This window comes from Triticum aestivum, chromosome 5A (assembly GCF_018294505.1).
Source record: "Triticum aestivum cultivar Chinese Spring chromosome 5A, IWGSC CS RefSeq v2.1, whole genome shotgun sequence".
NCBI lineage: Eukaryota > Viridiplantae > Streptophyta > Magnoliopsida > Poales > Poaceae > Triticum > Triticum aestivum.
The window spans coordinates 14,546,224-14,556,868 of NC_057806.1; the positions used below are offsets into that span (position 1 = coordinate 14,546,224).

Genomic DNA, 10,645 nt, shown 5'->3' on the forward strand with positions numbered 1-10,645 from the left:
ACTGCAGCTAAGTCTCTAAGTGGGAGAACTTAGGCGAGTACTGGACTGCAGCTAAGCCCCCGAGTGGGAGGATTGCTCTCCACTCGGTAGGATTTTTTCAAACTTAGGCGAGTGCCTGACTGCAGCTAAGTCTCTAAGTGGGAGAACTTAGGCGAGTACTGGACTGCAGCTAAGCCCCCGAGTGGGAGGATTGCTCTCCACTCAGTAGGATTTTTTCAAACTTAGGCGAGTGCCTGACTGCAGCTAAGTCTCTAAGTGGGAGAACTTAGGCGAGTACTGGAATGCAGCTAAGACCCCGAGTGGGAGGATTGCTCTCCACTCGGTATGATTTTTCAAACTTAGGCGAAACGGATTCGCAGCTAAGTCTCCCACTGGGGGATCTCGTATGCAAACAAGAGTGACAACAATTGTTGGAACACTCTTGTCTTTGGTAAAAATAAACTGCAGAAATTTTTTCTTATTACATCTCGTCCAAGGGAGAACTCAAGTGTAAAAGGGGCGGAGCAGTTCCGCATTCCAAGCTCGTGGCTCGTTGATCTGGCGATCAACATTGTAGAGGTGATACGCTCCATTGTGGAGGACTCTGGTGACGATGAAGGGGCCTTCCCAAGTAGGAGCAAGTTTGTGTGGTTTCTGTTGATCCACTCGGAGGACCAAATCTCCTTCCTGGAAGGCTCGGCTCTTCACATTTCTGGCATGGAATCGACGCAAGTCTTGCTGATAGATGGTCGATCTGATCATAGCCATTTCCCTCTCCTCCTCTAGGAGGTCGACTGCGTCTTGCCGGGCTTGCTCTGCTTCGTCTTCGTTATAAAGCTCGACTCTGGGGGCTTTGTGAAGTAGATCACTTGGCAGGACGGCTTCGGCTCCGTAAACCAGAAAGAATGGCGTTCTTCCGGTCGACCGGTTCGGGGTGGTCCTCAGCCCCCACAAAACTGACGGAAGTTCGTCGACCCAAGCGCCTGCTGCGTGCTTGAGATCACGCATCAGTCGAGGCTTCAGTCCTTTGAGAATCAGACCATTTGCTCTTTCAACTTGTCCATTCGACTGAGGATGCGCGACCGACGCGTAGTCAACTCGTGTGCCTTCAGAGGCGCAAAAAGCTCTGAATTTGTCTGAATCGAAGTTTGACCCATTGTCAGTGATGATGCTATGCGGGACCCCATATCTGAATATCAACTCTCTGATGAAACCGATAGCAGTGCTGGCATCAATATTTTTGATAGGCTTGGCTTCAATCCATTTGGTGAACTTGTCGACTGCCACAAGCACATGTGTGAATCCGCTCCTGCCTGTTCTTAGTGGACCAACCATGTCCAGTCCCCAAACAGCGAAGGGCCAGACGAGTGGAATGGTCCTCAGAGCTGATGCTGGCTTGTGCGACATGTTGGAGTAGAACTGGCAGCCTTCACACTTGTCGACTATCTCTTTCGCCATTTCGTTTGCCCTGGGCCAGTAAAAACCCGCTCGGTATGCTTTGGCCGCGATGGTCCGAGAGGACGCATGGTGACCACAGGTCCCCGAGTGGATATCAGCAAGGATTATCTGACCTTCTTCTGGCGTTATGCACTTCTGACCAATTCCAGTTGCGCTTTCTCTATACAACTGTCCTTTTATGACTGTGAAAGCTTTAGATCGACGGACGATCTGTCGAGCTTCTTCTTCGTCCTCTGGAAGTTCTTTCCTCAAGATATACGCGATGTATGGTATCGTCCAGTCGGGAGTGATTGCCAAGACCTCCATGACCAGGTCGACCACGGTGGGAATTTCGACTTCAGTCGGATCTGTGGCACTTTTCGGTTGCGGGGCTTCTTCTGTAAAAGGATCCTCCTTGACTGACGGCGAGCGGATGTGTTCCAAAAACACATTGCTGGGAATGGCTTCTCTCTTGGAGCCTATCTTTGCCAGATCATCAGCTGCTTGATTTTTCAGTCGGGGGATGTGATGAAGCTCTAACCCCTCGAATTTCTTTTCTAGCTTTCTTACTGCGTTGCAGTAGCCAGTCATAGCTGGGCTTCTGACGTCCCACTCCTTCATCACCTGATTGACCACCAAATCTGAGTCGCCATAGACCATGAGGCGTCGGACGCCGAGTGAAATGGCCATGCGCAATCCATACAAGAGTGCTTCATATTCTGCTTCATTATTGGAGGAATCGAAGTGAATCTGGAGAACGTATCTGAGTTTATCTCCTCGTGGGGAGACCAATACTACCCCAGCACCGGAACCATTCAGCATCTTAGATCCATCAAAGAACATGGTCCAGTGCTCCGAGTGAACTTGAGTCGGAAGCTGCTGTTCAATCCACTCAGCGACGAAATCTGCAATTGCTTGGGACTTGATAGCCTTCTTTGCTTCAAACTTGATATCTAGGGGAAGGAGTTCAATCGCCCACTTCGCCACTCGACCAGTTGCATCTCTGTTGTGCAGAATCTCTACAGTGGAGCGTCGATGACGACTGTAATGGAATGGTCAGAGAAGTAGTGTGCAACCTTCTTCGTGGTCATGTAAATCCCATATACAAGATTCTGGTAATGGGGATATCTTTGCTTCGAAGGAGTCAAAACTTCAGACACATAATATACTAGGCGCTGAACTCTGAAGGCCTTTCCTTCTTCTTCCCGCTCGACCGTGAGTACTGTACTGACAACTTGTCCCGTGGCCGCAATGTAAAGCAGCAGAGGCTCTTTACTAATTGGGGCAGCAAGCACCGGCTGGGTGGAGAGCAGAGCTTTGAGCTTTGTAAATGCTGCATCAGCTTCTGGAGTCCACTCGAACTTGTCAGACTTCTTCATCAGTCGGTAAAGAGGCAACGCCTTTTCACCGAGACGAGAAATGAATCGACTTAGAGCGGCCAAGCAACCTGTAAGCTTCTGGACATCGTGTACACGCACAGGGCGCTTCATCCGGAGTATGGTGCCAACTTTCTCGGGATTGGCGTCGATTCCTCATTCGAAAACGAGAAAACCGAGTAACTTTCCACCTGGAACTCCGAATGTGCACTTTGATGGATTGAGCTTGATATCGTATCCCCTGAGGTTAGCAAAGGTTTCGGCAAGGTCAGTCAGTAGGTCGGAACCTTTCCGTGACTTAACCACAATATCATCCATGTATGCTTCTACGTTCTGACTGATCTGAGTGAGCAAACACTTCTGAATCATCCTCATGAACGTGGCTCCAGCATTCTTGAGGCCGAAGGGCATGGTGACATAACAGAAGCACCCGAATGGGGTGATGAAAGCCGTTTTGATCTCGTCGGGTCCATACAGACGGATCTGATGGTACCCTGAATAAGCATCTAGAAAAGACAAACGCTCACACCCCGCGGTCGAGTCAACTACCTGGTCGATGCGGGGGAGAGGGAAATGATCTTTCGGGCAGGCCCGATTGATGTGTTTAAAGTCAATGCACATGCAAAGTGACTTGTCCTTCTTGGGGACCATGACAATATTGGCGAGCCACTCGGAGTGGTAAATCTCTCGAATGAACTCCGCTGCTAAGAGCCGAGCCACCTCCTTGCCAATAGCTTTCCTCTTCTGGATGGCGGACCGTCGAAGATGTTCTTTCACAGGCTTGAACTTCGGGTCGACTCGTAGACGGTGCTCAGCCAGCCCCCTGGGAACTCCAGGCATGTCAGAAGGCTTCCATGCGAAGATGTCCCAGTTCTCACGGAGGAACTGGATGAGCGCTTCTTCCTATTTGGAGTCGAGCGTCGTTGATATGTGAGTCGGAGCAGCATTGGGGTCGGTCGGGTGAATGTGAACTGGCTTAGTTTCACCGGCCGACTGAAAAGCTGATTCTGAAGCTGGCTTCTTGGCTCGCAGCAATTCACTCGGATCAGTAGTCTTCTGGTACTCTTGCAGCTTGACTACTGACATCTGAGCATCAACAATCTTTGATCCTTTCTGAAAACACTCCTCTGCTTTCTTCCGATTGCCTGTAACGGTGATCACACCTTTAGGGCCGGGCATCTTCAACTTGAGATACACGTAGCACGGTCGAGCCATGAAGCGTGCATAAGCTGGCCGGCCCAGAATAGCATGATAAGCACTTTGGAAGTCCACAACCTCAAATGTCAACTTTTCCTTGCGGTAATTCTTTGAATCACCGAAAACCACATCGAGAGCAATCTGGCCGAGTGACTCGGCTTTCTTTCCAGGAATGACTCCATGGAAACTCATGTTGCTGGCACTGAGCCTGGACATCGGAATGCCCATCCCTTTCAACGTTTCTGCATACAGTATGTTCAGGCCGCTGCCACCATCCATCAGGACTTTGGTCAGTCGAGTACCTTCGACTATTGGATCGACCACCAGAGCTTGCCTCCCAGGGGTGACAATGTGCGCAGGGTGATCGGACTGGTCGAACGTGATGGCAGTCCGAGACCACTTCAGGTAGCTGGGTGTTGCCGGGGCAACCATATTCACTTCATGGTTAATGACTTCCAGTCGACTTTTGCTTTCGACATCAGCAAAAATCATCAAGGTGGAATTGACTTGGGGGTATCCATCGTCACTATCTTCTTTGTCCTCGACTCTGTCTGACTCTTTTTCCTTGTCTTTGGACTGCTTGCCCTGAAACTGCTGGATCAGGAGCCGGCATTGTCGAGTGGTATGCTTTGGGTAAATAAGGTTACCCTCTTCATCTTTCTTGGTGTGGATGTGACATGGCAGATCCAAAACATCATTTCCATCTTGATCCTTGACTTTCTTGGGGTTCCAGGCCCCTTGGGTTTTCCCTTGAATTTTCCCTGGGTCACGGCCAGGGCCTCCCCAGGAGCGGCTGGCTCGGCCTTCTGCTTCTGCTTCCAACTGGAATTGCCTCCGGTTTCCTGGGCGACTGCTTTCTGCTTGCCACTCCGGAGTCGATCTTCATCTTCTCCGTTAGCGTATTTGGTGGCAATTTCCATCATCCAATTCAGAGACATTTCTCTGGTCCGACCGAACTTCAGGTTCAACTCTCTGTTCTTGACGCCTTCTTTAAAGGCACAAACTGCTTGGTGATCTGGTACATTCTCAACCGTGTGATGCAAAGTGATCCACCTCTGGATGTAATCCCTTAGAGTTTCACTCGGTTTCTGCACGCAGGACCACAATTCTGTAAGGCCTGCCGGTCGCTTGCATGTTCCTTCAAGGGTTGTGACAAACACTCAAGAGAGATCCTCCCAAGTGTAGATGCTGCTGGGTGCTAACTGATTCAGCCACGCTCTGGCTGAGCCCTCTAACAGGAGAGGCAAATGCTTCATAGCCACCTCATCATTGCCGCCACCAATCTGGACAGCCACTCGGTAGTCTTCGAGCCAAGTGTCAGGTTTGGATTCACCGGTGAACTTGCTGACTCCAGTCGCCAGCTTGAAGTTGGGAGGAATCACTGCGGCTCTGATGGCTCGACTGAAACACTCTGGCCCCAAAGCATGTACTCTGCTGCTGGCAGGCGCATCTCTGTTGTGGCCTTCTCGATGAGCTCTGTTCCTGTCAACCAAACCTTGAACGAGGATGTATCTCGCGTCAAAGCCTGGGTCCCTAGGGTCGACTGGAATCCTCTGCCCAACACTTTGAGGGCGTCTGTCATCTTGCCGTCGAGGCGCATACGACCCACTCCTCGGGGGAGGGGTTGGCACTCGATGTCGATCATCACGATCGAATCGGTGATCATACTGCTCATTCCTCCTGCACTGATCATGCCGGTCACCACGTCCCTCATGCCTCGGGGGCGATCTCGGGCTGTGAGCCGACTGGACTATATCTGTTGCAACGGATCGACTGTGGATCCTATTCCGCGACTGAGAAACGGCGGAATTCTGGTTTCCCGCCGCCCGGAGCAATGCTTCGATTTGCAACAAGCCCCTGCCAGCCTCCGATTGGGAGGGCTGAATCGATTCTGCTATACGGGCTGCGGCTGCCAAATTCTGAACTGGAGTTCGATATACTTGCGTAGGCGGGAAGAGCTGACGCCGTCTGGACTCGGGAGCTCGCAGACGCGCTTGCTCGTCGAGTGTTCGCTGGAGATTCTCCAGTCGAGTGCGCTCGGCCAAGTTAGCCAAGCGCGCGTCTTCCAAGGCCCGGGCCTCGGGGGTTTCTCCGACGATAGGAGTGCGGAGCGCATCCATGTTCCGGCGGCGAAGCTCCTCTCGCTGCAACGATGTGAGAGGTTCGGGGAGATACTCATCGTGGGGATGCGACGGGTCGCCCCCACCTGCGCCTCCACCGGTGCGAGGGAAACCGGGAGGACTGTGTGTTCCATCGACCGCCAGAACCTCAGCCGTCGGGTCGCTGCTGCCGCACTCGGATGCGGTCTCCGCGGAGCCAGTCGACAGGTCGAACAGGCCGTAGAGGGATTTGTCGGGCTCGATTGCCGCGACTTGTGGGGCTGCCGACTGGCGGGCCACGGCATGCCTCACCCACCTCTGAAGTCTCGACCGGCCGGAGCGCTTGCGCCGGTGGGAGACAGGGTGGGAAGATGACACGGGAGCCGACCGATACTGGGTCGACGGCTGCCGCAGGAGGACGCCACGAACACATGCGCGGAAGTGCGTCGCACCGCGGACGGGGAGCGCGTCGATGTCGAGTGGTGCCTCCTGAAGCCAGGCAGAGTCGTCGGCGATGAACGTGAGCGCGCCGAGACGGATCTCGCGGCCCTCCACCAAAACTCCGCAAGAAACCATGATCAAAGGGATCGGAAAAGATCGCAACGTCTCCAACTAGGCGCTAAGACTCCTGCCCCACGGTGGGTGCCAACTGTCGTGGTTCTAACTCTGACAGTGAGGTAAGGGGGTGTGTATGGAGAGGCTAGATCTCAGCTATGGGGAAGTTGTGCATACACCAAGATGTACGAGTTCAGGCCCTTCGCGGAGGAAGTAACAACCCTACATCTCGGTGCCCGGAGGCGGTCGACTGGATTATGTGTGTATGAATTACAGGAGTGCCAACCCTTCATACTGAGGAGGGGGGTGGCTTATATAGAGTTCGCCGGCCCTCTCCTGCCCTCAGTGATGCAGGGTTTAAGGTACATTTAAGGTCGGGCGTTACTGGTAACGCCTCTAATAAAGTGCTATAATGACCATAAAGACTACTTAATAGCCGACCGTTTGCCTACGGAGTGACTTTAGGTCTCCTGGCAGTCGAGTGGTTGGCTTCATGGTCGAGTGATAGCTTCTTGGTCGAGTGTCTTGAACCCGTCGAGTGGGATACCTTCAAGTCGATTGAAAGGTAACTTCTTCTAGGGATGTCCTTGGGTAGGGCTCTTTGGACAGGTCCGTGCCCCTACCCTAGGTACATAGCTTCATCAGGCACCGCAAGTGTCATCTGGTAATCAGTCTATGGATCCTTCTACCCTTGCACTTGCAATTGTTCCTTACAATGATTCTAGAGATAGTCATATAGAGACAGATAATATGGATGTAGAGGAAGATAATATTGATGTTAACTTGAATAGTTCACCTCATGAGGATGTTGATGATTCTTTTCGGTCTGATACATTTGATCCAAGAAACTGGGATTCTCTTAATTCTAAACAGATTGAAATCTTAGCATAGAAAGGTCCAAAAACAGACAAGTCAGTTAAAGGTCCCAAAGATAGATGTCGTAAAAGGTTTACTTCAGTATTCTATACTAGAATCCTATCAAATGGAGAGCATTGTGATAGAGACTGACTTGTCTATTCTGAACAACTTGATAGAGTCTTTTGTTTTGGTTGTAAATTATTTACAAAAGGTCATCGGAAAGGTCAGTTGGCAAATGAGGGCTGTAATGATTGGTCACATATGACCAATAGACTAAAAGATCATGAGACAAGTGTGGATCATGTTTCGAGTATGACTAATTGGCATGAGTTGCGTAGTAGATTGGAAAAACATCAAACTATTGATAAAGTTGCTCAACGACAACTTGAGAAAGAGAAGGACCATTGGAGAAAGGTGTTATTCAGAATTGTTTGCATTGTAAAATTTCTTGCAAAGCATAATCTAGCATTCCGTGGTACTAATGGCAAGCTGTATGAAGATAGCAATGGTAATTTCTTGGGTTTGGTAGAGATGTTGGCTGAATTTGACCCCGTTATTCAGGAGCATGTTCGTCGTATTACAAATGAAGAAACTCATGCTCATTATCTTGATCATAAGATTCAGATGAATTGCTACACTTGCTTGCTTCTTCTATTAGGTCTGAAATTATCAAGAAAATAAAGAGCTCAAAGTATTTATCTATCATACTTGATTGTACCCCTGATGCAAGCCAGCAAGAGCAAATGTCTTTAATTATAAGATATGTGAATTCATCTTCAAGTCAAGTTTGCATAGAAGAGTCCTTTCTAGGATTTCTAGATGTAAATGATACAACCGGCCAAGGACTTTTCGATGTGCTAGAGAAGGAGCTAAAACTTCTTGATCTTGATATAAATGATGTGCGAGGACAAGGTTATGATAATGGATCAAATATGAAAGGAACACATCAAGGGGTACAAAGGAAACTTTTGGTTGTAAATCCTAGAGCTTTTTATCCAGCTTGTGGTTGTCATAGCCTTAATTTAACACTTTGTGATATGGCCAAGACTTGTGGTAGAGCAAAGGACTTTTTTGGAATCACCCAACGCATCTATACAATTTTTTCCAATTCTACTAAGAAATGGCATATTTTGAAAGAAAACGTATCAGGATTGACTCTCAAGTCTGTGTCCGCTACGCGTTGGGAGAGTCGTGTTGAAAGTGTTAAAGCTATCAGGTTTCAATGTTCAGACATTTGGGAGGCTCTACTTCAGATAACCAATATGTTCATATTAATAGTGATGTAATTCCTTTAGGCTTTGACTACATCCAACCATAACATTTATAGACTTTCTTTTAATTTCAGGTATCTGAAACTGATAGTGATCCAAAGGCAAGCAGTGAGGCTCTAGGTTTGGCAAATAATGAACTTGGAGAGTATGAATTTATGGTGGCAATAGTCATTTGGTATGAGGTATTGTTTGCTGTTAATTTAGTAAGCAAAAACTTGCAAACAAAGGATATGCTTATTGATGCTGCTATTGAGAAAGTGAAAGGGCTAATTTATTTCTTCGAGGGGTACAGGGAAACTGGTTTCTTAGAAGCATTGGAGATAGCCAAAGAAATTGCACTTGAGATGGATATTGGTGCAACATTTCGTAAAATGAGAGAAATTAAAAGAAAGAAACAGTATGATGAGAACCCAAACGACACAAATATTGCCACACGGTCTGCAGAGGAATCATTTAGAATCAACTATTTTACACCAATAGTCGATCAAGCAATTTCCTCACTCACAAGGAGATTTGAGCAATATCAAGGTTACCAGAAAAATTTTGGTTTCTTATTTACCTCTGAAACATTGCGTTCATTGGATAAGGATAGTTTGAAATCTTCTTGTGTTAATCTTGAGGCTGCCCTTATGAAGGATAAACAATCTGATATTGATGCCAATGATCTATTTGTTGAGTTGAAGTTCCTTCAAAATTTCATGCCAAAAGAAAATATCGGACCTGTTGAAATTCTGAATTTTTTAAAGCGGCATGACTGTTTTCCCAATGCAAGTATTGCATATAGAGTTCTATTGACCATTCCTGTGACAGTTGCATCGGCAGAAAGAAGTTTTTCTAAGTTGAAGCTATTGAAGTCCTATATGCGTACTACTATGACACAACAAAGACTCAATGATTTGACCACAATAGCACTTGAGAGTGAAGTCTTGGAGAAGATTGATTACGAGGATATCATTGAAGATTTCATATCAAAGAATACTAAAAGAATGAAGTTTTTCAAATAAATAGCAGCCGGGAGTTGAATAGGTATGATTTTTTATACGTCCAATTGTTATGTAAGACATTATATTATATATATTATGAAAAAATTCTGCTGGATATATATTAATATATACATTATAATTGCTTATTAGGTTACTTTTTAGTGAGATAGGGCCCCATTTTTTTAGTTTGGCACAGGGCCCCGGATTTTGTCCGCTCGGCCCTGCAAAACGTATATTCCATAGTGGCCTTGTATAAGTAAATGGAGGGAGTACCTTGTTTGAGTCGCCTTCAGACAGACAATACTTCCTTCGTCTAGGTGTGTAAGTCATCTTACGTTGTGCATCGCGACCAAGGTGGAGAGAAAAACGAAAAAACTTAATGTCTTTTTTGCTAATTAATAGCATTGCATGCAATGAACTAACGACTGCATGTTATGTTTGGTAGTCGCAAGTCATTGAAAGCATGCACAACCCACATATCTTATTGGTTGATATGCCACAAAACAAAAAACGAGAAGGAGTTAATGTACGGTGCCTAAGTATTTTGGGATTATTTGGTTTTCGTAAGGTGACTTACACACCTAGACGGAGGGAGTACTAGAAATTTCATTATCCACCGATGGTACAACCTTGTCCTCTGTCCACCAACATACTTGTTGGCTTTATCACTATTGGCCAAGAGATGTGAGGTAGCACGATGCTGCAATCCAGCCAACCACTTCCCGCCAGATGTTTCTAACGTGGCATTTTTGAACTCTTTAATATGTTTGACTTTTTTTTTGGCAACACAAGCTATTCCTTTTCAGTCCACAACAAAACTAGCGGCTGCGATGAAACATCTAAGATTTATTGATTTTTTTATATATATGCTAAATTTAACTTTACTTGGT

At 47.4% G+C, this 10,645-nt stretch overlaps 1 pseudogene; it reads left to right on the forward strand.

Annotated features, from left to right (window-relative positions):
* Positions 1-7,318: 7,318 nt before the first annotated feature.
* LOC123101133 (zinc finger MYM-type protein 1-like) lies at positions 7,319-9,776 on the forward strand (annotated as a pseudogene).
* The last annotated feature ends 869 nt before the right edge of the window (positions 9,777-10,645 follow it).